Here is a 27036-nt window from a genome sequence, read left to right as displayed (position 1 = left end):
TTGCCCTGGGCGCCCAACACCCGCCGCCCGGGAAGGTGCCGTTTGGCCGCCGGACCGGAGCCCTCGCCCCTTCCGCGGGCGCCGAGTTGGGGAAGCGCGTCTCTCCGCGGCGCCGCTACCCGGCGCCCCCTGCCCGGCCCCGCAGAGGTTCGGCGGGCGGCGTGGGGAGCCGGGGGCGGCGGCCGCCTCCGCGGGCGCTCTCTCAGCCGGGGCCGGCTCGAAGCGCCGGAGGGGGGGTCCCTCGTCTTTCCCTACCGCCGCCGCGGCGCTTGTGTTGGCGGTGAGCCCAGGCTGAGGAGCAGGGGCGACCTGCCGGAGCAGGGCTGCCCGACAGCCCCGGGCTGCCCGCGCTGCGCCCCGCTCCGACCCCGTTGCCTGGGCCTGAGGCCGGTCCGCCCCGACCCCGGGCGGGGGAACGCGGAAAGCCGCCCGCCGGGCAGCACCGCGGGCCCCTCTGGGCCTGAGCCGCGGGGCGGGGGGCGCCGGCGGCGACTGGGGCCGCCCCCCGCAGAGGCGACGGAGCGACCACGCCGCCGCTTTCGGGGGATTCTCCGAGAGGAAAAGGCAGGGCGGCTCCGGGAGGGGGAACCCCCCTCGGCCCGGCCATTCGCATCCCCGCTGTCGCTCCTCCTCCTGGCGGTGATGTCAGCCGCGGGGAGGGCCGGCTGGCAGCGGCAGAGCGGGGCGCGGGCGGCCGCGGCAGAGCCGAGCCGAGCCGGAGCCGCCGCCGGGACAGCGCTGGCTCCGGGGCGCCGCCGGCAGCGCAGCCCGCGCCCCCTGGGCCGCCGCAGCGGCCGCGCCGGGCCAGCAGCCGGGCCCGCAGGGAGGCGGGCGAGCGCCCAGCAGCGGCGGCTTCCCCGTGGTGGGGACCTGGCACCGGCGCCCCTCAGCCGCCCGGCGAGGGGAGGGCTGCGGGGCTGCGGAGCGGAGTTCAGAGTCCCCCGCGCAACTTAGGTTATGCGGCAGGACTTCTGTGGACTGGTGCGGGGCTTCCAGGGCGCGATTGCTTTTCCATCCTTTTGCAGCTGCAAAGCAAATAATTAACTAAACCCAACAGAAATAAAACAAACTCAGGCTTACCTAAAAGTTAGGATACCTTTTTTTTTTTTTTTTCCCCTTTCTTTTACGATTTTATTCCCTATGTGGAAGTCGCTTACGAGTCGTGCTCGGCACACTGCATGGCAAGAAGCTGCTTGTGTTGTGGATCGAGGATTTGCTGTTGCAAAGCGGTCTAACTTCCATGCAGTGGGGCAGCCTTTGCTACTCTAAACGCCTTGATGATGTGCTGTGGAGCCCATGTAGATTGACATCCTGTGCAGAGAAGGCTCTGAAGGTAAGAAGGGGGGGCTTGGGGGAAAAAGGGGGTTTTGTATCCTTTTATATGATATCTTTTGTTCAGCATTCCCCTTATAGCAGAGCATCAACAGTTCATCCAGAACAGTATTGAAAGGTTGGAACGGATCAAGTAAAATGAAAGTCTGTTCCTGTGAAAAGTACTCAGAGCTCACAAGTGATTGCAAAAGAGGTATTTATTTTTAGTCTGATAGCAGAGCACGTTTATGATCCGTGCTCGCAACGCGGACGCAGAGCTAACTCACACCGCTCAGCGATGAGATCTACGGTCTCAGTCTCTGATGGGCAGTTTGCATTGGCTGCTGCATTTTGTTGAATGTGTAACCCCTACTACCTCCCTGGAGCATTCTGTCAGCCCGTTGGATTTGGTGGTTTTTGCAGATATAGCGCCTGGTATTAATGAGAGAGGGAGAGGGATGGTGGGGGGGGAAAAACCCCAAACATATGGAACATTTTATTGATGTGATCATAATCCTGTAATGGAGATTGCATTAAATGAGGATTGCATCAAAATGCCTAGCTGTGGAGAGACGAGACAGCAAAAATTATGCTGGATTGTAAATGAAGTTCTGTGATTGAAGGATTTTGTTCAACCGTGAAGGGATGTCTGTAAGCTTGAAGTTGCTGTATATGTGGAGTACTGGAATGGGATAAAAACCAGATCAAGCTGAAATATATTTTAATTTACTCCAGCTCTGGAGGGAGTTAGAATTGGTTAGAGGCATTGCAGTGATGTCCAAGGAATTCTTGGTTTCAGCTATGGAGATCAGAGAAAGGCAAGGGGAAAAATTCATGGTTGGGAAAGAGGAGGATGGTTCAGTTGTGACTTTTGCCATAACAGCACGAAGCTTACAGCCTGCTGCTTACAAGCAGAAACCCTGTAGGCGATCTGAAAAGCAGAGGATTTCTCTCGTTTTCCTTTTGCAACCTTGGTGTAGTTGCCTGTAAGAAGTAGCTGTGAGGTGTGTGCCAAGAGGCAAACAGGGACTTACGTGCCCCTCTCAAACACCGAAAGAAGCTGTGAGCTTGAAAGAGATGGAGTCGACTCATCTGATCCTGTCTTTTTAAGCTTGAGTTGCTAATACATCTTGAGTAATTGTTGCTGCTTATCTCATTTGGCAAAGGAGGGGAGAAGATGTTCAAGTTTATTGAACCACAGCAGAGCTGAGGACAGTAGATATTATCAACTCACCCATGCATTCTTTTTGTGCTGAATTTTGTGCTGGCATAGAGAACTGAACCACAAAGAGCATCTTCTTCAAGCCTTGCTGAAAGGAAACCTAAAGAAAAAAAAAGATTAAGCCAAAGATAAATTTTAACTTTTTGCCTCTCAGCAGTGGAAGTAGCATTGATCTGTCAGATTACCCAGGTCAAAAGAGGTAAGATAGGAAAAAAGTTAGTTATTTATCTATTTACTAACCTTCTCCACCCACGCAAAGTTGGCACACAAATAAACACCACCGAGTGGGAGAGCACCGTTGCTTAGAGCCACCTAAGTTGTAACTGATGTGAGCAGCAGAGAAATTCCTGTAAGAGCACTCAATGAGATTTACCTATAACTGCAAAAGAGCTGGTTAAATACAAAATAGTATACAGAATATAGCAAAACAAAATAGTGGATGTTCTCAGAAGTGATTTGTTTTCCCATTGGAGTTCTGTACAAAACCTGAGGCAACTGCTCCACAGTCCTGTCTGTCTCTTGCTGGATATTTGGCATGAAGTTGAGATGGAAACTCTCATTTTTAAATAAAATGAAGAAAAGCAGCATAAGCATATTGAATTCCTCTTAAGCATTTTATTTTGGCAAAAGATGACTTATAGTGAATTGTAAGACATGGGTTTAGAATATTCATGGCGAAACTCCAGGGAGCTTAGTGTTAGCTCAGTAGGCAGAAGGTTCTTCCTCTGAAGAGATATCTGGAAAAGATGTGCTTAAATTTCAAGCCATATTCAGTTGAGACTGTTGGTTTCCACATTTTGAAATCATTTGTTATGCTTCTTAGGGGAATGATGCTTAATCTGGAAAATGAAGCAAGCAAAAAAGCTCACTTTTTTATAGAAAGAGCAAGCAGTGTGCTTTAATTGTACTTCTGTATGCACAAATGTTCCAGATTTGTCTCTGTTTTTTAATCAAATACTAGCTGAAGAAAAATTTGTCTTTGGAAACCATGGTTATCCGTGCAGACTTGGTCTGCATTTTTGCTCCAGAACAACTCTGTTTCGTGGCTGCATTGTTCATCCTTGCAGCATTTCTTTAAATGTGAGCCTTGCTATAGTTAAAAGATAATTTATATTCGATGTAGGACTGTCTGCTCAGTGGAATTGGCTTTATACATCACAGCCTCTGCGAAAAAGGAGATCGAAGATCTGAATCTGTGGTCCTGTATTGCATTTGTATTCTACATGGACTTGAGTAATGTTACACTGGAGCCATTCACACTCTCAGAGTTAAGAATATGTCAGTCTTCCCATTAAAACACCCATTTGCTTAGCAGTTGAACAGCTAGTTTTAAAGATGGGCTCTGAGCTTAACTTAGGCACCTTCATAGAGTGAAAAAAAAAGATATCTCAAACAATGAAGTATTGGTATTTGCTAATAGAGCACTGTTAAACTGAATTTCTAGAAAGCTTTGCAGAAAATAATGCCTGCCTGAAAAATTTAGAGATTAATAGGGAAAAAAAAAAAAAGTCCTCTCAGATTTGGAAAGCCTGATATGGATCCAGGTGAGCGTTAACACCTGGATTTGAAAGGGGCCTGTGACTGGTAAGCTGGCAGTAGAGCATTTTTTAAAGGTGAACAGCACTGGCTCAAAACAGGAGTTAGACTTCAGTTTAATGGTTCTGCTTCAGGTTGCATCAGAACTAGTGCCACCAGCACTATTCCAGTTCTTTTGAGGGTCAAGTTAAAACAACAACAAAACAAAACTCCCAAACCTCCTACTTTAACCAGTGAAGTTATTCTTTCTGTAAGCTAGAAAGAGCTATATACGTTTTTGAATAATGTTGACTGTCAGAGGTGTTGGAAGGATGTGCTACTGAAGCACACTCACCAGGTACAACACCTGAACGGCCATTGTGGTGATTGTCCCTCTCTTCTAAAGCTTCCCAAAATCTGTCCCAACTGCCTATCTCAGTTACATAGCCATCTTCTAATGGTGAAGTAGGTGCTTCATCTGTGAAGACAAAGTATATGAATGATTATAATAACTTTGTGCATATTTCAGATTAGAGGTGAAAAGACCAGAATGAAAAATACACGTGGATTCCACGTTCCAGTTGCACGCGCCACATAGTGCCTGTGTTCAAGCAGTAGGTTCAAGATACAGCTTGGTGTATTCCAAGCATTTTGGATTGGAAGAAATAAATCAGTATTGCTTGAATGGAAGTTTTGTCATTTAAATAAAAAATCAGAAGGGAGATTAATAGTCTTCTGTCCTAATTAACTCTTTCTGCAACAAGATCACCAAGGGGAAATGGGGAACCGCTGTGTTGCTTCCGTGTGCTGAAGTAGTGGTGAGCAGCTTGCTTGGCTCCGCTGAGAACTCCTGCTCCCTGCAAATAGCCAGGCAAGTAATATGAAGCAGGAAATTTAGGGTGGAAATGGGGATTTGATTATCCCTTAAGATCTGTGGGAAGACTCCCATTCTCATTATCCAATGGGAAAGTAAGGCAAATAGGTTTAAAACAGTCTTTTTTCAATTATGGTCTCTGAATGAGCGGAGTGAATTGCCAGGAAGCATAAAAGCTTCCATAGCTTTTGCACATTTAAGAGCTCCACTGAAAGAAGAGTTTAAATGATCCTTAAATTTGTCTTTAAGGTCTTGTATTGCGAATAAGAGTGGGATTGGTGGAAAACACATTTGAAGAGATAATATTTATTACCACTGGCATAAGTGAATGATAGTTTTTTTGGTCGTTTTGTTTTGTTTTTTAGATTTCAAGAGCTTTTTAGAAAAAAATCCTGTTTTCAAATAAGGAAGATAAATAATGTTTACACAATCATGCAGTAATATTTCATATTTCAGTGAAAAACCCCCACCAAACTCACCCCACTTGCACAGGAGGTTTCATGAAGGTCCAGGGAAAGTTCATGTAAAACTTAGGATACAGACAAAAAAGACTGTGGAAGTCAGGGTGTAAGTACAATCAAATCATGGTACTTTTGACAGCAAATAAGAAACTGTAAAGGGCTTTCTGTAACAGTGTCATAATTAAACATTCTTTTAATTTGAAGTGTTTTGTCATTGCTCTTCATAAATATCCTGTTGACAATTACCTTGTTATAGATGTGCTTAGAAATGTTTTCTTCTAGACTCCGTAAGGCTTAGCCTTCTTGATCCAACATGGCCTGCGCCAAGGCTTCCTGCAGTCTGTGAAATATTCCTGTGGGAACAGGGCCTTGGGGAATTGCTTCTTGCATGACATAATGTACAAACTTGAAAGTCTGTGGCCCGTTGAGGAGTTGAGCACGCTGTGGCGGTACAGAAGGCGTTGCTGCAGAGGAATTTGGCTCGCAAGGGTGGCAGGACTGAGCCTGGTGAGCAGCAAGTGCTTTACTGACTTTTCAGGGAAGTTCTTTTGAAATGACTGTTGTTTTCCTTCATTTCAATTGCGATAGACTCCACAAGGATTATATAATTTCAAAGGCACAGACATCACCAGATCAGCAGAGAGCCAAATATGTTCTCAGAGAGAGAGATGAACATTAAAATTGCTGGAGACTTCCAAATTCAATAGTGAAATTATAACCAGAGGTGGCCCGCTGTATTTAAAACCCATCACTGTGGGGTTTAATCTGGCAGTTCAGTGTGCACAGAAACTTTGCCTGCTTCATTTTCCTGCCAGGGGAACATCTTGCGTTGTGTACTACTTCGATATGATATGGTTGTTTTGGGGATGATTTTCTTCCTCCAAGCTGGTCTAGAAATAAGATGTCACTGGTGATGTAGTCTGTTTGTATATCAGCGTTTATCTGCTACATCCTTAAGGACATAGTTTCGTTATTTTTTTAGAATTTAATTAGTGATTATGTGTGCTTTATGCTGTCTACTCAAGTAGCAGGAAATACATGCTAAAGGCAAAAATATCCAAGGAAAAGTTTGGAATGCTTTAGGCACAGCATATTTCATTTAACCAACTACTTACACCATCATTGTTACTGCTCTGTGCTATCTTGTTAAATAAATAAAGGTATATGTATGGAATAAATAGATCTACTGGATCTATGATCATATGTATGTGGGCAGACTAAAGCCACATCAGGCTTGATTCCAGCTTTAGTTCCTGAAGCATACAACGCATACCTGCACATCAAAAGCGAAAAAATATTTGGGGAATGACAGAACTGCAGGTGCCATTCAAATGTAGCACAGGGAACAACAATAAAAAGTCAAGTGCCTGCCCTTAGTCTGGAACTCAGGTTGCATTAGAGGGTCACACTTGTTGGTAACCCTCCTGAGAAAGGAGATTTCATGACTTTGGGGAGGAATTGAGTTTTCTCTCTGCTAATGGAAGCATTAGTTTAAACCCATGCTTAGTCATTTACGCGGGTTCTGTGATTGTTTTTGTAGTTATAAAAATATGTACCTTCTTGTCTTTTGGCAAGCAAGTGTGAAACGGTGTGTCCCGACAGACACCTGGTTACGGGATCAGTGGTTGTACAGGGTAGTTTTCTTCCTGAAACGGATTCACAAATTAGAAAGAGATTTTCTTAGGACTTGAATAATATTTACGATGAAAGACCTAGACTTGACTTGCGCACGTTAGAACAGCTGAAGAATGTGCCACAGCATTCCCTAAAGGAAGGTGCAAAGGAATTCTAGAGTTTTGAAACTTCAGTAAATGGTGACTTAAGAGGAATAGTAACGTCCATGTCTAATTCTGAACTCAGATAATTTGGGACCTCACTGTTCAGATGATATTTGCTGCCAGTAATTTATCAATACATGCAAGGTAGAAGGCACAAAACAAAAGCTATCATTATGTGGAGTAATAGCTTTACTTTGTCAGTCATTTAATTGACCCTTGGAAAAAGTATGTGACAGTGTGTTGTAAATTAAGATCTAGAATACAAGGCAACAAAGTAATACTGTTTGGGATGAAAATGGGAATGAAATGCAAAAAATGTATTTTCTTTTCATCTCCTGCCTTGTCGGCATGTGAGAATTTACCAGAATGAATGGATTCCAGCTAAGGGTTTCATAATAGTTTCCTGTAATTGGGACTCTGCTGCAGGAGATCAGTTAAGTGCTCGTCAGACAAGTGTATATTCATGTCTAATTACCAGATTATTATTTTAAAAATTAATGCTCAGGATATCTGAAATTTTATGATTTCTTAAAGAAGAGTGGATATTAAGTAAATGAAGGAGTTTGTTGTCCTAGTTAGTTTGTGATAGTTTTCTAAGATAATCGAGAATGACCTTTTCCTCTGGCCAAATAGCAGCTGGAGTTACAGGTATTATCGCTACTTTATTTTCTATGATTCCACCACAAACTGTACATAAAGTGTACATCTGTAATTGTTTATGGCATTAGTTAAATCTGAGTAATGAAAGTTATAGAAGGTTTCTTCAATACTGGAATATAAATGTATTTTAGTTGTATATAATTGGTCTGAAATAATGATGACAACAAAATGGAACTATCGTAACATTTTTAGCGTTCACATATTCTCCTCCCATCCTCTTGTTTTTTCATATATAAGTTCCTTAAAAAGACCATATGTCTAGGAGAGCACCATAAGTCATGCTTTCTTAACAAAAAAATTCTTTAAAATACCTCTTCAAAACTACAGACTTGTAAGCCATCAGCCATATTTATTTATTTTTTGACAATACGTTCAGTCAAATATCAGTTAGTTTACCTCTTTCACAGCTTAGCTTTATCTACATACACAAAGAAAACTATTTTCAAGAGCTGCTCTCCAAGCACCCTAAAGCATAACACAAAGTGCGTTTGAGAGGAGTTCATAGAACATTCACTCAAGGTGTTTCAGGCTACAAAGAGAGGGGAAAAAGACATTTGACCACTTTAGAAAAAGTGCCTGTGAGTCTGAAAGCAAAGATGTGAACAGTCTGTGTCAAAGAAATGTACAATATCATGATGTGGGGCCTATTACTTATTTAACAGTCTGTATTTTGTGGCTCATTGAACAAATATGGTTAAGCAGCAACCAGCCTGTATGGTTAACGAACTGTTGGTGAGTTTAACCACCAGCACTGGAAAAAGTCTCGTTTATATTTCAAGAAAATCACACTGAGCATGAATTCCCATCAGAAATAGAGATCCTTTGAACTTTCTGTTCATCGGAACTTTATAATCCAGTCAGACAAGTTGTGACAATAAACAGATGGTAAAACACTGGAGGAAGAGTGAAAAGGAAGAGAACTGAGCTCAAATTCAGCAAGAAGTTTCTAACAACATGAATGGAATTTGGCTCCAATTTTGTGTTAGGGTAGGGCTTTTTGGAATCACTGTGTAGGGTATTTTTAAATTACCAAAAAATCTTAATTAACTAAATATTATTGCTATTTGGGACTGCTTAGCTTCATATGCTGTGTTATACAATTTGTTCAGTAGCTGCTTTCCTTAGATTTTTTTTTTTTTTTGTTAATCTTACTAACTTACAACATGTTTCAGGTCTTGGTTATTGTTTAACATCAATGAGAAAATATAAAAACCCAGATTATTTCCTTGTTAAGTTTGATGAATGCTTAATCTGGCTTCATATAAGTGCCATTTGTTATGAGTCCCCTGAATGTCAACATTTGTATTTTGATTGTACTGCATTTTACAGAAATTAGAAATTAAAAAATACTGTCTGAATCAAAAACAGTGTAACATCACTCTGCAAAAAATGTGTAAAATCTCAGTTCCTTATAAGTAATCTTATAAGTAATTCACTTTGGCAGATACAGTACTTTTACGTTTTATTGTATTATAAATGCTAAAAAAGCTTGGAAGAAAATAATTGGAAAAAGGTTTAAAGTAAATGACTTAGATGAGGCTGGCAGGTGATGTAGCACGGCTGTTGCAAAATTAACTACATTCTGAAAATCCAGTCACTTCAGAGTATTGGATCTATGTCTTGATTTAGTCATTGCTGAAGCAAAAGTCATCCCTTTGCTGATCTGCAACTGCGGGACAGTGGTTGGTGGAAATATTAATCAACCAACAGGAAATACTTTGAAAAGTTTGGGATGCTTCAGTGATGGAAGTGCAAGCTTGGTCAGGGCACCTCTTTAACAGCTGTATAGGTGTTTATATGTATACATGATAAATATGCAACACTGTGACATTACAGATAGGTCTGGTGGGGAACACAAATAAAGTGTAGGGAACCTCTAAGGGCCAATGAAGTTGGAATGAGGAAATGTCAAAATAGTCTTGGAAACAGCTTCAGTAAGTTACTATGGTAGTAAAATATCTGTTGGTGAGCCTCACAAAAGTTAGATATGCTCAGGTATTTCTTAGTCTGATCCCTGAGGGAATGATCATTTTTAATAGACTGTTTTGTGATCCATAAGAACAGATTAAGGATGTCATCCATCATTTTGTGAACCACAGTTACAGCAGTTTGTCCTCCTTTCCTTTTCTTCTCGTACATACAGCTTCGATTGATGTAATTCTTGTGACCTTGGCCATAACTGTTTAGGAGGGAGAGACATGTCAAACCCTTTGTGGGCTGGCAACAGCCAGCTTCTCAGATTTTGGAAATCCTACTCAGTTCTATGAAGGACCCTGTAAATGGGAGCCCTGGTTGTCATTACCTGTTTCTGTCAATGTGAAGAGTTGCCTAAAGTCCTTGACATGAGTGTGGTTTTGGGCTGGGTTATGCATGCTAATTTGCACTAGATCCTTTGCTGTTTTCTACTTTCCCAAACCTAAACAGTTTATTCATCTGCGTTTTGTCAGTGTGAATTATTTGAAGCTGCAAGCACCTAAGTAAACCAAGAGAGATACTCAAAGCAGTTTCTCTTTTTTGCATACCACACAAACACTCACTTAATATTCAGAAGAACCCTTGGAAATTTTCAAAGCTTGACCTAAGGCCCAAAGCAAGCTAATGTAACTTAGAAGCTGATAGGCAGGTTTGGCTAGACCGCATCTCCAGATGTGTCTTCCAGCCTGAACTTCTCTGTGATTCTATGAAAAAGACACTGACTCCTCAATATAGGTCATGCATTATCATTTGGTCTCAACTGTGACTTTTTGTCCAAATTCAGGAGCTTGCTATGTCCGCGCTGTTGTGCTTGTTCAAGGAGTAGTGAAGAATTGACAAATGGAAGAGGAACCTACTAGTGAACAGAAGAGATCTGGTTTTTTGTGTGTTCTTGGATTTGGATCTCAACACTTTGCTAATCCTGTCTCAGTGTGTGCTGTTGGGTGTAATTTTTTAAGGCCTTCTCGAACTGAGGTTATACAGACAGGCTGCCACTCCAACGAGTCATCTATTTGCTGTTTGTCTACAATGCTGCTCTGAATGCAGTTTAAAGCACCGCTTTTGATCTGTGCAACACTTTTAGTTTCATTTCTCTTTCTGAGGAAGACCTGCTGTACGTTTTTGTTCTGTAAAAACCAACTGGAAAGCAGAAGCCTCAGCTTTATAACCTGAGCTGAGGGCAAGAAAACCTGAGAGTGATTCTTTTCCCTTAGACCTGTAAGATCTTAGTTGACATTCAGAGCTGTAAGACGAACCTGCTAATTCAGTTTTTCCCGAGGGTTTTCTGGAGTGGACACATTAGATGCAGCGTAATTGTGTTTGTGTTTGTGAAAAGTGTTCTGCTGATGGCTCATGTTGATGGCTTAGTGCTCTTGACTACAAGAGTGTCTGGAGGTTGATTGACAGGTTCACTACAAAATGCAAGAAATACACTTTCTAGAGCGGGACTTAATGTACAGATTGTACGGATAAAAGAATAAAATAAGGTTGAGAATTAACAATATTTTTTTGGACAGAAGCTTAAGTACTTTCACTAGATAGAAGACCACTGTAAGTGAAACCAAGGTTCTTAAAAATCCTCTAAAAATGATTTTTACTATTACAGAAGCTCTAATTAATTCTTTGTTTTGTCATGGAATTATTTGTCAAAGCAGGCAGGCAAACAGCAACCATGCTCTGGAAAGTAGTGATGAAGGTTCCTGAGTCTGAACTAGCACTTTGTGATTTGTTGTCGTTAAGCTAGATGAGACTATTTCTTCATTTCAGGTGCTTTCACTTATTTTCTATTCTGTCTGTATAACATGATATCATTGTTTTTTAAATGTCTAAAAGGATCATAATACTGCATATGCTAAATTTAACTGAAGTTTAGGTTAAAAATTACTTCCATGGATTTGTGTTGGTTTGTTTGGACCCATTTTAACTGAAAGCTCAGCAGAATACTCAATGTACTCCTTTAGTATTTTCCATCCTTGACTCTTGCTGTACCACTTCATTATCCATTTTATTCTGCTGTCTGAACAAGACCACTTTCCCTTGAAAAATACTTAGGCGTTACTAAGATATTTCAATGAATCTCTGCTGTTTGCAGTTTATTTGTAGCTGCTTGGTCATTAAACATAGTGGTTCTACAATGATGCACTGTTTCCTTTAGATTACATCAAGGAAAGCTTCTTATCCTAATTATTTATCTCAATGAATGCATGTGAAAGGCTGCGTGGCATTTGTACCATGAGAAGCTCTCAGTCTGATATTTTCAGAACCTTGCAGATGTGGATTTTAAATACATGAAAAGAGCAGATGGTATACAGGGAAATCTTTGGTAGGCCAAGAAGCTAAATCAAAGTTACCCTGAGTTCCAGGAGGTTCCCTGCATAGGGACTGTTTTTCCATCACTAGGAAATGTAATAAGAAAGTGCTGATCTACAGTATGTTGTAGACCTTCCTAAATAGGCAGAATACGCTATAGAAAAAGTGTATACCAGAGAAAGAGATCGGCAATCTTCACTCTATGCTTGTTAGCACATATTTTAGACATGGGGCTTAGACTTGTTTTGAGATGATCAACCCTGATGGTGCTGAATATAAAAATGTCAATATAATTAGTCATTTCCAGCAGAAAATAATTTTTGCCACTTTTTTTCAGTGTGTGGAGGAGAGGATGAACAGGTTTTCAGTTACTCTTTATCATTTAGGTTTTCTGGTTTTGCCATTGACTGGTGACATTTCCCAATGACTTTTTTTTTATCTTGTATTCAGGAATGTGCTATTTTATGAGACAAATAAAAGAAATGCCCTGATGAACCAGTGTGAACTGGTGATAACTCAGCAAAAGCTACTCTTTGACTGACAATCAGGAATACGACACAGAACCACAGATGCTCAGCTTTGGCTATAAAGTGAGCTACTGACACTATGCTAGTGCTAATCCAGCCTGTCTCTATTAAGATATTACAAGTGTTCATTGTAGAACAATGTTCTGAATAAGGCACATACGTATGAACAGATTCTGTTTGTTTTGCATTGGTGCAACTACAAGAAAATAAGGTTATGCAAATATAAGATGGTATCTATAAACCTGGTCCTTCCTTTATTTGAATCACCATAAAAAATTCTCAAAAGAAACTTCATTGCAATCATAGCTAGGCAAGATAGTGTACCTTAAATGTATAGTTACCCTCACAGGTAATATGTATGGGCTATGTAGCCATAGGGAAGTCACAGATTTTCAATTTCCCTTGGAATGCGTTCATTATTAGATAGTATTACCAGAGTATTGTTTATTGTAAGAGAAGAAAATCCTGTTTGAGTTTTTAATGAATCTCTTGAGAGATTCATCAGCTCTACAGGTTAAAAAAGCTGTAAACATTCTACTGGGAGCAGTCATTAAAGAGAAGATGAATGTGAGTTTTCTGTACATTTCTTATGAAACGGAAACCCTGAAAATGATTTACAAACCAAAAGATTGTTTCTCTTTAAGTGGTCTGTACTGCTGCATTATGTAATGAAACACAAAGTGCGAGCCAAAGTAAGTGTATTTGCAAGATGAGAAGCCGTTTCACTGTCTTGTTGGGAGAATTTTATAGGTGAGACAGCATTGATCTGAATTTGAAGGGAAGAAGCCTGAGACTAATATTTCCTTCAGTTCTATATTAGAAAAAGCATTAGAGTGTAAGAAAAAATATCCTCGCTACATATTTAATCAACTTGGAGGGCCCTATGTTGAAAATCTGATTTTCTAAGTGAAGTAAAAGTAAATTCATAAAAGGTCTGCAGATTAAATAAATAAATGCCAGAAAGCCAGCTCAATCCTCTGGCGAGTTACCTTTTTGGTAAATCAAAAAGTGACAGCACAGGACCGCTAAAAGGCTCGTCTTTCCACAAGGCTTTTCATAGCCTGGATTGCTCACTCAAGCTTGACTGAACCAGCAGCCTGCCAGTAAAAACGCATCATTTGTGATGAAGCAGTTTGTTTAATCCTTGTTTTGTTTGAAGCATTACAGATGCAGGGAAGGGAACAGCTTGGAATATACTGCTAAAAGATAAAATGCAGATAAATATTTCTAAACTAATTCACCAAGAATTGTTGCTTCGAACTTTTAAATTGGTCATCTAAGAAATTTTCTTGTAGTTAATATATCCTGCTTCTTCAGGAAGCTCTAGATCTACCATGAAGAAGACTGTTTGTAGTTAGGGTGAATTTTGGCAGGAGTTTTGTTTTTGTTGGTGTAACTCTCCAATGAAGCACAAATGTACTGAAAACTTGGATAACAACAAAACATGAACTGTGTCCTAACCGCATCTGTCAAACATAACAACAGTAGTTTCGCATTCATTCAGCTTTCCAAGAGGTCACACCCTTTGCAAATAATATGCATAACAAACTGCTGTATTCACAGTGTCTCATCATTACAGATAGTGTGCATTGCAGCTGACGCTGCTGTTCACATCATGTTACCAGCTCAGTACATGACTGTGAATCTGGTCGTATTGTCACAGTGGAAATATTCAGGACTCTAAAATAAAATCACTGTGATACCAAGAGGACTGATACTTCAGCTGCATTTTCTTAATATTTTGTAGACATTACCTGCCATTGAGTATTTTCTTCAACACATGTGTGTGAGTGAGCCTTTTTTTTTTCTTTTTCTTCTTTTTGTATTAAAAGTGTGTTTTTTGTATTTCCTGTCAATATGCATGGACATGCTATGGTCATTAAAGTCGTAACATGTCCTTGGTCTGAACTTAACATTGTGCTTACAGGTTTTGAGCAAGCTTCTTTGTGAAGCAGTGCCAATAAAATTCATGTCTGAATTCATCTTCACCCACATGCAGAATCCTCTTGAGCAGACTTCAGTCATAGCGTTTGCACCAGTGTGACTGACAATGAAGGTAAATCAGGACAAGAATGAGAACAACAAGTCTGCTCTGGATTAAGACTGAAATATCACAAAACATAAAAGAATGTACTTGACCATGTAGAATCATTTTTGTGATGCAGCCTGTTGGTGGAAGATTAATGGGAGGGTCTCGTAACATGTTTTCTAGTAGCACTGTGTTTGAGTATGTCTTAAATATCAGTGTTGCAACTTGTTAGATCTTATGTTCTTTACATTTCCTTCTCCGTGAATTTACATTTGGACTGTCACTTCTCTAGACGACTGGAAAGCATTTTGCCAGTTTTCTTGTATCCACTGTCCACTATTACCTTTCTGTGCTTATTTGTCTCCTACCAACTCCTACTTTTCCCCAGATAAGAACCCTAAAAGGAACATTTCATGTTACAAAAGCAATAGGTTCCAAAAGACGATTTGAAATCCTGTGACTATTTCCTTCACGAAGGCTTGCAAGATTTTAGGAAAAATGCCAGCGAGCGCACAGACAGTTTGTCTCTCAGAGCCCAGTGTTAAGGTTAACAAGTTGTAAATAGCTGCATGTTGCCATTATCTCAAAACCCTGCTGCTTTCAGGACATGATGAGGACTCTAATAAGAATGTTGTTCATCACTTGGTTGTTTTTTTTCCCTTCTCATGCACAGCACTCACTGAAGAGTAAGATTTAAAAGTTGGATGGCTTGTGAAGGGGTCTTGATGTAATTCTTTCATCTTAGTGACCAGTATATTACTGATAGAACTCTAACAGATAGATCACTGAGATGAGGGGAAAAAACCAAACCCAGACCTGCTGCTGTTTACTGAACAACTGTTTCTAGGAAGGAATCTGTAATTTTGGATGATTTTTTTGTCCTACAAAAATAAATTCAGTGTTAAGAGAGCTGAATATATTTACAGTATCTAGTGTAAACATTCATATATGTATGACATTTTACAGCTATATAAATGTGCACATCTTGATTGATGTCTGTTGAACTGTGCTGACTATAAAAAACACGGTTTATATCTATCATATGTCACTCAAAGTTACAGTAGCTCTGTTTTTCAGACATATATAAAAATTCAGTTTAGTGTATTTAATGAAACAAAATATTTCCCGTGATTAAGAGCTGCTTGCTTTGCTTTGAGAATATTTAATGTATAAATTTTTGCATGTATTGCTCAGTGAAGTGGCCAATTTTGGAAAAAAGGTTGATAAATGAATCATTATTAGTATATTTTAGTAATGATACAATCAGAATGAATTTGACACTGATCCAGGAAGAGTTAGTATATTGAAATTTGGAATTCTACATGATCATTTAATTCTAAAAGAAAGCACCAACAGTGAGAAACATCAGACTCGGAAATACTGGGAAAGAACTGAAGCTTGATGTCATTCTCCCTATTAGTGTTTTCGGACTGAAAATGCAGAATAACATTGTATGGTTTGATTTGAAGAAGAGTGAAAATGTATCAAGTAGACATAAAACAATACTACTAGTAACAATATTACTACACCAGTATTGGTGACAGTACCACTCGAACAGATCACCCAGCCAGAAGTGACAAAATTCTCCTGAGAATTTCTTCCCAGGAGTTTCTGATGTATCAGAACATGAAAAAGAAAACAAACTGGGTAAACCTCACCGCAGTAACTTTTTGTGTCAGAAGCTGATGATCATTCATTAAGTAATTTTTGCTCATTTTATTTATGGTGGGGAAGAGGGATGGAGGAGAGTGCATTGTGTTATGTAGGAACACTGTTATGCCGCTGTCTAAGATATATCAAACTCTGTCTTAAGCCTGGTGAATTTACAATGGAGCTGCAAAGAACCACCTATGTAGGAAGAAATTAGAGCAGACTCCTTGAGGAAAATTTCATAGACATGAAGACATGGTTGTAAAACTACGTGGCTGGAACCCCAAAGTACTGAGATGAATATGCTGCAATACCAAGGCGAAGTGCCAAGATGAAGGGAAAGTGTTCAAAGAAACTTAAGCATTGGAGCCTTGCAATGAAGAAAAGCTTTGAGGTAAGACACAGAAGTACTGAGAAAAATATCAAAAAGCCTGAGACAATTTGCCAAGCTAGCAGAGAACAAGAACCAAGGTGAAGCATTAAATTCTCATGGAGAAGTACCCAAGTGCTGAAGGAAAAATGCTAAAATGTTCAGATGAAATTGATGGTTCTAATGCAGAATGCTTAACAGGCAAAAGTAAAAGTGCGGTGTTGAGTAGCTTCAAACTGAATGACTGAGCAGAGGAACCGTGGAAGTAGTCAAATTAGTTCTTTTCTTTGAAATTACGTCTTTGGGGAAGCTGATGTTACAATTCAGTCTGGTTTTGACTGATGGACTGCTTATGGCAACATCAAAGGATTTATTGGTGTTTTGGGACCAATGGAATACTTTTACCAAAGCACAAGATAGCAGTAGCTATTCTAGCACAGAAGACTACTGGGCTTTTTTTTTACTATAGAGAAAAGTTATGTGAGGGGTGCACTCCTCACAGTATTTGCTGTGTATAGAATTCAAAGGGGGAAATTACTTCGGTAAAAATTCTCCTTGGGAGGCCTAAAGTCTACGAAATTCTGCCCAATGATGCCAACATGCCTTAAGATCAAAGGCTTTGTTAATAGCTATACGGGTTTGCAGTTTGATGGGATACGAACCCTACCGTTAAAAATCTTTAGGAAAGGTTGCCCTAAATTACAGCTGTTCAATCTCATTTAGGTAAAGGGAGCATGTGGTAATTCAATAAAGGAGACTTGGTTTTAGTACAGTATAAGTGTCCAGTTTCTTCAATATTCAGCTCACTGAATATTCCTGCATTTTTCATTGGTATGTCGTTATTATATAGTAGCAAGGGGACTACCAGATAAATGGTGGCCCATGACTGCTGTGGAAGTTTACTGAAGGCAAATGAAATGCAAGTTTAGCAGAACAGAAGATGCTGCCCTTCTAGCTTATTTTCAGGCAATATGTGATGGATCTGTAGGAAGGGAGAGATGGATATAAAATTCACAGAGATTCAACTCAACCCTAAGTAAACTTCTTTCACTCTAATACTGGCTGAAGAATCAGAGTGATGACAATTTGTGTGTGAAATTGTATCTATGTAAAATAATGCACATTTGTCATGGCTCAGTACACCTAGAAAGAGAATACTGTATACGCTATATACATGTCCATGGAGTTGGTAAAAAGCTATTTAATTCTGTGCATTCATTGTCATTAGAAATTGCTCTGTTTGCAGTTGTTTAAACAATTGCTGTATTGTAGGGACTGACTTGGACTGCCAGCCATGCTTTTTCCATAGTTGCAGAGCTTTGCTGTAAAGATAGGATTTTTAGTAAGATGTTAAGGGACAGATTATGCTTCTATTTTTCTTAGTTTAAGGGGTTTTACAGTTCTGATTAGTCTGTCAATTATCAGAATGACATAAATACTACCTCACCTGATAAGACCAGTGTTGTTTCGCTTTTCTTCATCGGTTTATTTGGATAGCAAATGACACACATTCCCAGAGCATACAGTGTTCTGTGCAGATTCCGACAGACTGATGGCAACAGAACATAGATGCATGCACTTTGCTCACAGATTCAATATGAAATACGGAAAATAAATTTTGATTACCATCTTTCATAATGTTCTCTTGTTGTAATGAGTGGAGGGATGCCTAGCACAAGGTTTTAAAGTGTTTAGAGGCTAAATCACACAGATATGTATGGAAGGATCCCTCAACTTGGAAAGGACCGATCTTTGAGCAGCCAAAATTCTCCCTTTACCCTTCAAGTGTTTGCAACGTTGTTCTGTAGCACTGAACACGTTGTAACTCCAAAGGCACTGGAAATTGGTGGGAGAATTACTGGAGATTCAGAACAAAATTTGTACAAGATCCAAGTCTCTCTTGGGCAAATAGAGCGTGCTGGAAACTTGGGAAGAGTGTACATTATGTAACCAGGCTCAGCTTCACAGCTGATTTAGAAAAAATGACATTTTGCTTCCCAGAATGAGATCTGGGGAAAGAAATTTTGTCTTGATCAAATGCAGCAGCTGTTGCAGTTTATATTCAAGTGTGATGCAAATCAAGCCCCCATTTCTGCTCTGTTCCACTCCGGCCAAAGAAGCAACCATGTGTTGTTGCTGTTGTTTTCAGAGAACTGGCCTGTGGTCTGACCCCAGTAATTACAAATGATTTTTTTTTTTTTAAATATAGAAGTTCTGGCATATTGTAAAGATAGATATAAACAATTTAAAAATACTTAAGTGATGAATCTGTGTTATAACAGCCAGCTGCAGAGTACTTATAGCTGGAGTATTTTAAACAGTTTAAATATTCCAAATATTATGTACAACAGATCTTGTACTAATTCATTATGAAAACAGCAATTTCACTTAATCATTTATTAGCTATTTATAAGGTGTCTGCATATTAAGTATGCATACAGATTGTTGTTCAACCTGGCGACCAGTATAATGATTGCGTGTCACCCATGTGTAATCACAGTTTTTTTGGTGATCATTGCTCTCAACTACAGGTTACCAGCATGACTCTGTGATGCTGAAACATGTATGTATAATATAGTAAGTGAGTCTTCAACCCCCTAAGAGGAGAAAGAACCCCAACAAATTACTCAAAACAGTACTCAAATTTTAATGTTAAGTCATTCATTACTCATTTCTATTCACTTCTGGAGCATATATTTAACACTGTTGTAATAAAGACAGTGAAGCAAGTTGCCCAGAAACACTAAAATCTCTGGTCCTAGTGGTTTTCAAGATCCAACTGGCCAAAGCCTGAAGCAGACAGGTCTGAGTTCAGCACTAACACCTCTGCACAGGAGATAGGACTCCAGGCCTTTCAAGGACCCTCCAACATGGATGATTCAGTGACTTTCTATGGAGTCACAATGGGAAAAAACAAAGCATTCTGCTTAGTTATGTGTTATGTTTGCAAGGTTGTTAAACTTAATTTTGTTGTAGAATACGATGTTGGACTGTGATTAAAAAGCAAACAAATCCAGAGGAAGCAAATTGTGCAATACACTGGCATTCTACATTGTTATTTTTACCACGCTGCTGCAGTGCTTTGTTTTTTTTATATGACTGACACATGAGTTTTAGCTTCCCTGCTATGATAATGAGCTGCTTTGCTGGCTCTTACTGTACCATAGGTGTAGGGTACCATAGGATGCAACTCTGATTGGCAATATACTGTTTGCTACGTATCTATCTAATGATTAAAGCTTTGAGAATCTTAATCAAAGAATTTGCCACCAAAGTTAAAAATATCCCAGAATTTGGGATACTAAACCCTAGAACAAGGCTCTTATTTATGTCGCATAAATATTTACTAGTTTGGAAATAGTAGCGTATATCTTTCACAAATTGCAAAGGTCTTAGCTTGAACTCTAAACAGCTTTACAGCATAATGTAAAATGCTAATATTAACAATAAACATAAAAATGCGCAAAATTGAACAGCTATCTTGCTAAAATTCGGCTGATCGGGTTCAAATAGTTCCATTCCATATCTGGCCAAGTTCTGCTCTGCTGGCTGCAGAAACCAGGACGTGCACTAAATGATGTGTAGATTGAATATGACTGTTGAAATGCTTAAATACTGTTAAAATTCTTACTAACAGGATTATTTATCACATCTAGTCTCACTCTGAAAATGAGCATGTGAAGACTGGAAGAGACCTTGTAGGTCTTAACAATCTTGAACCTTGCTACTGCAAACACTTCACTATATAGTCCTTTTCACAGATGTGCTTACAGACTATTTAAATCTTATAACGAGTATGGGAAAGGGATAAGATTTTGTTTCAAAGAATAATTTTCTCACACACCTCAGAACTTCCATTGTTTGTTTTCCCCTTCCCAACTCGATAAACATAAAAATTCCTCTTGCCAGCAAAGAGTTGATAAAGTAGTGAAGATTTCAAAACTCCAGAAGATTCCCACAGTGGTACATCACTTGGTTCTTTTGACTTTAAACACTTAGATGCAAATATTTAGTGCTGAGGTACTCGAGGTTACCTACACTATGCATTTCTTGTGAGGTGAAGACTCTCATAGGCAGTGAAAATATGAATTATTCACAGAGAGATTTGGTATTGGTTGTGATGCTATATGCAAGTGCACCTGCACTAGCTTCACTCTTCTTAATATCTGTATCATTGCCATTTTACTTAAAACTGAGTCTACATTTTGTTGCAAATGTCTATATTCATGGATTGCAATTGTCTTTGGTTTATAGATACATACCTACACATATATGAGAAAGATTTCTTTTGAAAATCAATTTTATTTTCAATTGTGAGAGTGAAATCACCCTCCCTAGGCACTTCAAACTGGAAAAAAAAAAAGAGTTTGTTTAAAACAAAGACAACAACAGAAGTCAGCAATTGATAGATTTAAATGGCAGATAAGGAAAACTGTGAAAAGCCGGAGTGTTAAGTCACACACCAGTACTTGTGTGCATTCGATAACATGGCACAATATGTCATTCAATCAAAATGAATATTAAGCAATGGTGATTGAGCATAAAGTGTAATATTTTGGGGATTAATGACAGACTAAAAGAAACTGCTAGCTTGTAGTAATCAAGAGAACTCATCTGGTTATTAATTGCCCAGCATACCTGCAATGAACTCTTCCTTGCTATTATATCTTGAAATTGATAAGGAAAATGGTATAGATTTTTTTTTTTGCATAACAAACACTCATTTGCTGTTCATCTATTTTTTCAGTGTTGGTTCCTACCACCTAAATATGTTTCCAAAAATAGAAATGAGGAAGGAAATTATGCAAAATCATCTACAAGGGCTTGTATCAAGTACTGATTTTGCTGCTGCCAGAAAGAAACATGGTAGTTACAGGCATCAGTAACTGAACAACCAGAACAAGCATCAAGCCAACAAGAATTCAGCAATGGTAGTGCCAAACAAAGAACAACAAATAAAAAAATAAAGCTTCATAATAATCTTTGTATCTCGACTTGCCAAGCACTCCAAAGAGAGCTTTTCTGGAGAAGTAACATCATTTTACATACATTTTGGTACTCTGAAAATAAAGTTTAATATAAACACACATAGTCTGCTTGTCCTTCCATTTATGCTCTTTTTATATCAGCTCACTTAGACTGACTTAAGTAAAATTACATCCAGATGAAATATGAAATTAAACAGTCTTTAATATTAATTACTGTAACGTTAAATTCCACAAGCCCGTTACCTGTTTAGAATGAACTGTTCCTTGAATGTATGACTGCAGTAAATCGTAATACATTATCATGAAATTTATATAAGAAAACTATGGAATACAGAGTACTGAGATCCTAGAAGTGGAATATGTGATGGACCATTTCTGGGTAGTAGAATTGGCAACCAGTGTCCAATCCAGTTTCAGTAAGCACAAAAGCCAATAAGTTAAGTTATGATCTTGTATTCTTTACAAAGCAAATCAAAGAGAAGAGAAATCACATTTGTTAGTTTAACAGACCTTGGAAAGCTCTTACTTCCACAGTGCTGCCTGATTCTGTGTTACCATGTGAATATCCTTTTATATGCCACTAACAAAGTAATCTCTCTAAATTCCTTTTCAATTTATGCTTAACCATGCTGATTTGCATGCACATAGAAAAGGAAATGAGAAATTTTAAAACCAAAACTCTATATTCTTAGACCTTGATATTCATGCACATTTTGATGCATGGGATTCCCATTAAGATTACTGGAAGATTTACCTACACATCTTCCATCCTGGAAGAGTAATTAAATTCCCAGAGTTTTATGAGAAATAAGAAAACTGTATCTTGCTTTTCAGTTGTCACTTAATGCTAATGAGAGGCATGTGTAACTACACTCTTGTATTGTTCAAATTGACCGAAAGGTTTGTATGAAGCTGCTTTGAAAGCTGGAGTTGGATAAGAATCCATGAGTTATTCATGTCTCAGAGGAAATACTTTTTGGTTTGACTTCTGCTTCAGTGGCTGAATAATTTTTACATTTTATTTTTCTGCAGAAAAAACCATCTTAGATAAGAACGTGCATACATGTGAATGTGTGTGAAGTAGATTAATTGCATGAGTACCAACTAAAATTAGTATCATATTTCCTAAATAAAATTTAACTATTTAGATAACAAGATTTATTTTTTTTAAGGCTGCTCTTCAATTTAGGGAGTTATACCTTCCGTTTCGAACTAACAGTTGATCTGAATATGGTCTCAGTTGCACAAGTGTGATGTAGCAAAATTTCCCATTCCTATTTAAACTAAAATCCATTGCAACTTCAACCCACCCCACTGCAAAATGTCCCAGAACTGTGCTTCATTTTCTGGGGTAGCAGCAAAGAATGATTTATTTCAAGTTTCATCACTGCTCTCTAACTTGTGGCAAACATTTGATACATCATTTTACCAGATACATTATACTAGAGGACTTGAATTAATAGAGGTGTCAGTCTGGTGGTGATGAAAAGCCCAAAGAAAGATCTTCTTATTCAGTCTGAGCTGCTATACAGTCATATACTGTGCACTATACACTGGGCAGCTGTTTGAATCTATATGGTGAATTCAAGCAAGTGTAGAAGGAATGAAACTGGAAGAATACTGAGAAACAGTGATTGAGACTTCAGTACTGGAGCATGAATGGCTGCATTTTTATCTGGGAGAATTAGAAGAATCATTACTGTTCACTGGATGTTCTTATCTTTATATTATTTCTAAGTTTTCAAACCTGTGGAGTCACTGTAAACATTTCTGTACAAACACCAACAACACAAACAAAAAATTACGAGGAGAGAAATATTGCTATAATTTTTATATTAGTTTTGACAATTTCTATGACCGTTATTTTATTTTTAAACTATTTTAATAATTTTTATTTATTTCTGATAGCAATGACTCTCAGCATAACAAATATTCTCTCTGGCATAAATAATACTAGAGTAAAACAAGACTTTTGGAAATGAAAGTTATTTCATGTTTAGAATTTATAGAGAATTGAAAAGTTCTTATCAGGTTTGATTGCTGAAGGTGACGTACAAATATAAATACACAATTCTGTCCTGAAGAATCTAGGAATATAAAGTGAGTGCAATGAATAACTTTATTCCTGAATAATAGGTATGAACTGAAAATAGATATGTACTTTCTTGCTTTTTCTGGTCCTGACATGAGAAGATTTACTATCTGTTTAATAATTTTATATTATTACATCCTTAACAATTTGGAGGGGAAAAAAAAAAAAAACAAACAAAACCAACAACAACAAAAAAACAACTAATGGAAAAAAAAGTAGAAGATATTGAATTTTAGTGCAAAATTTGCCCTTTCTACCTCTAGGTATCTCCAAGTCCAAAGAAAATATTGGCAAAATGGGATTTTTATTTTATTGGCTACTTGGACATTGGAAATGCACAGGACAGAAATTGTCTGCAACATACCCAATAAAATCACAGAAATTCTTAGAAAATGTGTGAATTTAAGTTTTACCTTGTAGTACCGGTGTTTCAGCATAGTATGTACTTTTGTCACTAAAGGGTGAGGTGCTTGCAGTGTGTTCATTTTCATGCAGAGTGATCCTATTTTTGGACATGTACTGATAATTTGAACTAATGCATTGTGAAAGGGCATTTTCTTTTATGAACTTGTTATCCACTTTCACTAATAAATGCTTTTTAGTGATACTGCAGACCTTTTTGTCATTACCTACACAGTATGTTCTGAATCAGTGCACAGGCTGCCGCAGCAAACCATTGCTAAATGTTTTCTTTGTTTCAATAGCCCTGAAAAATAAGTTATTTAATAATTTCCAAGTTATGGTAGAAGCTTAGAGGAATAAGTGAAAAATAAAGATCTTAAGAGTTTTGGGTGTTTTCCTAAACTAAACATGCTGTTCCATATTGACAATGCTCTCAAATCTGTAGAGTTAGATTTTTCTTCATATAAATGCATTTGTTACTTTGATATCAAAAGGGTTGCTCTGATTTATTAGCACTAAGCACACAAGCCAGACATAAGACATGGTGAGCATACCTGTGTGAATAATTTATGGTAAAGAGACCATGAGGAAATGTACCATCAACTTCAGTTGCCAGCTGACTGATAAACTACATTTTTCCTATCATTTTTATAAATTGAAGCTAGTTTTCATTAAATATCATGCTCCTGATATCACATATTGTTCATGAATTTTAAAGGCACAGAGATTCAAATACTTGGCTTCTTTTGTATTCTTTGCACTATATTCAGTCTTGATGTATTTTTGAAGTTGTTTGGCAAAATATTTTATATACCGTTGTTATTGACTGTTTTCTATTCGAACTACAGACTCTACACAGAGAATTTCCTGAGATATGAAAAGCTATATAGTGCTTTCCAGAATTCGGATTCCTAGTGTAACTTCTTTCAGATTCTTGTTCAGATCCAGCTGGATCTTGTAGATGACAGTAACATCTAGGGGCACTTTGGTGACTCTTAGGTGACACACTCGTGTACCTGGTTACATTATTTTTGAATTGCCCAGGAGACTGGGCTTTCAGGAGTGTTGTCAAGAATTCTAGGTACTTGTTGGCAGAGTAACAAGAGTTTGATCATTGCAAACGTCTTTATTTTTACCTTTTCAATTAATGCCCAATGGCTCTTGCTTGCACTGTCTTGACTTCCTAACTACCTTTAGTTTTATTTCACCTATAAATGTGGGATCCAGCCATTAAATTTCCAGTGAAAAAAGCATTCCTGATTTAAAAGGAAAGAAGAAAAGAGAAAAAGCAATTGGTATAAAAGTTGTATAAATGAAGTTTCTTATTATTTTTCTTTAAATAGTGAATTATTCAGTATTTTGTTGTTAATAATTTAACAGAACCCAAAGTAAGATATCAGCAGGATGTATGTGGGATGGGTGGTAGTTCAAGTTTGATCTAAAAGGCTTCCCTTTGTACTGAAGTTCGGTTGAAGCTTTGATCTATTTATAATGAGTATTCTAAGGGTTTACTAATTATTTTAAACCTGAAGAGAATCTCATAGTCCATTTTTAAGTTGGAAAGGAACCAAAAATAAACCTTGCTGGAAGGTAAAGGCAGAAAGTCATAAAGTTCAGGCATGTTTTTTAAAGTTAAAGCACGACCGCCTACTGGCTATAATTTCTGATAAGTTTGGGGGAAAAGTGTATTTTCTGTCTCCTTTTTTCATTCTGTAAAATAAGGAAACTTTCTGAGGTACTTTTAACTTCCGACTAGAGATATGGCATCGTTTATATATTCCATCCATTTCAAAAGTTTGTAGCCACAAAGTTGAAATGCAGAAAAAAAAAAAAAAAGTTTTATTTCCTTCAGAATTTAGCCAAAACTTGTATCTATTTCAGTTACCTATCACATTTAATCTATTAACAAACTAAATTAACTAACATACTTGTTTATGAGAAATTGTGGGATTGTAATCCATTTATCAAGGGAAACTATAAAAAATGTTCATGACTACACAATTACAACTTTTAAAATAAATATGAATGTATCACTGCTTAGACCATTGCTCATGACTCGAGAGGGTTTTTTGGAACCCAGATACTTGTTCCTGGTCCATATTTAATTCCATCTTTAAAGGCAATACACTTATTCCACTTTGTTTCAGTTTCTTCATGCAATGATTTTGTCATTCCTCGGTGGAAAAACTTCAAGTTTTTCAGATACACAGAACATGAATGTAATTTCCTAAGATGATGGTGATGGAACAGCGGTGACAGTAACCAGGTGGATCTAAGGGCGTCCTCTAGCTGTACGTCTACAGGCACTGCAGCATGTCAGCTGCACAGCCCTGACAACTGGAGATATTCATTGCGTTTGAGGGTTCATATAAATATTCCTCAAAGCACTAGTAACAAGGCTAGGGAACTGATATATATTTGCATCACAAAAAGCAGAAATTAATATAAAACAGTTCTGTGGATTTTGGCTTTGAATCGGTCATTTTAAAATCTGGAAGACGTGGAAAGCATTTGCTTTATGCAGATGTCATTTCAATTTTTTGATGGTTAGGATGATACTTTCTCTTTCTGAAACCACATACCACTGTAACAAATACTGAAGCATTGTTCCTGAATATAAAATGCTGTCCTTCACTGTGATATTAAGTACTATTTACATCATGGGAGAAAGGTTTTATTTTTTTCCATTTGCTAGGAAATTTTCTACTTCTCCAGGAGTGCTAAATCGTTTAATGAATCTACAATACATACAAAATAGTCTCTTTTTTTTCCCTCAGATCAGTATTTGGGATTAAAGGTGAACGTCTTTTCATGGTTCAAATAATTTTCATTAGCAAAAAGGAAAAACATGCCCAATAAGCCTCGCACTGTGG

General features: G+C 38.3%; 1 protein-coding gene across 8 annotated transcripts in view; it reads left to right on the top strand.

The window, feature by feature from the left end:
• The first annotated feature begins 721 nt into the window (after positions 1 to 721).
• Positions 722 to 27036, top strand: part of PCDH11X (protocadherin 11 X-linked) — a 463105-nt gene continuing 436790 nt past the window's right edge. For 4 of the 8 annotated variants that reach the window (XM_065846264.2, XM_065846262.2, XM_071813477.1 and 1 more), the window contains exon 1: positions 722 to 1333. The gene's annotated coding sequence lies outside the window, so the exon portion shown is untranslated. Of the gene's footprint in view, positions 1334 to 16474; positions 16706 to 27036 lie in introns of all 8 variants that reach the window. The other 4 variants (XM_071813479.1, XM_071813480.1, XM_071813476.1 and 1 more) reach the window with 3 other exon arrangements.

The sequence above is a fragment of the Patagioenas fasciata genome, chromosome 11, assembly GCF_037038585.1.
Source record: "Patagioenas fasciata isolate bPatFas1 chromosome 11, bPatFas1.hap1, whole genome shotgun sequence".
NCBI lineage: Eukaryota > Metazoa > Chordata > Aves > Columbiformes > Columbidae > Patagioenas > Patagioenas fasciata.
This window is presented reverse-complemented; position numbering and strand designations above follow the sequence as displayed.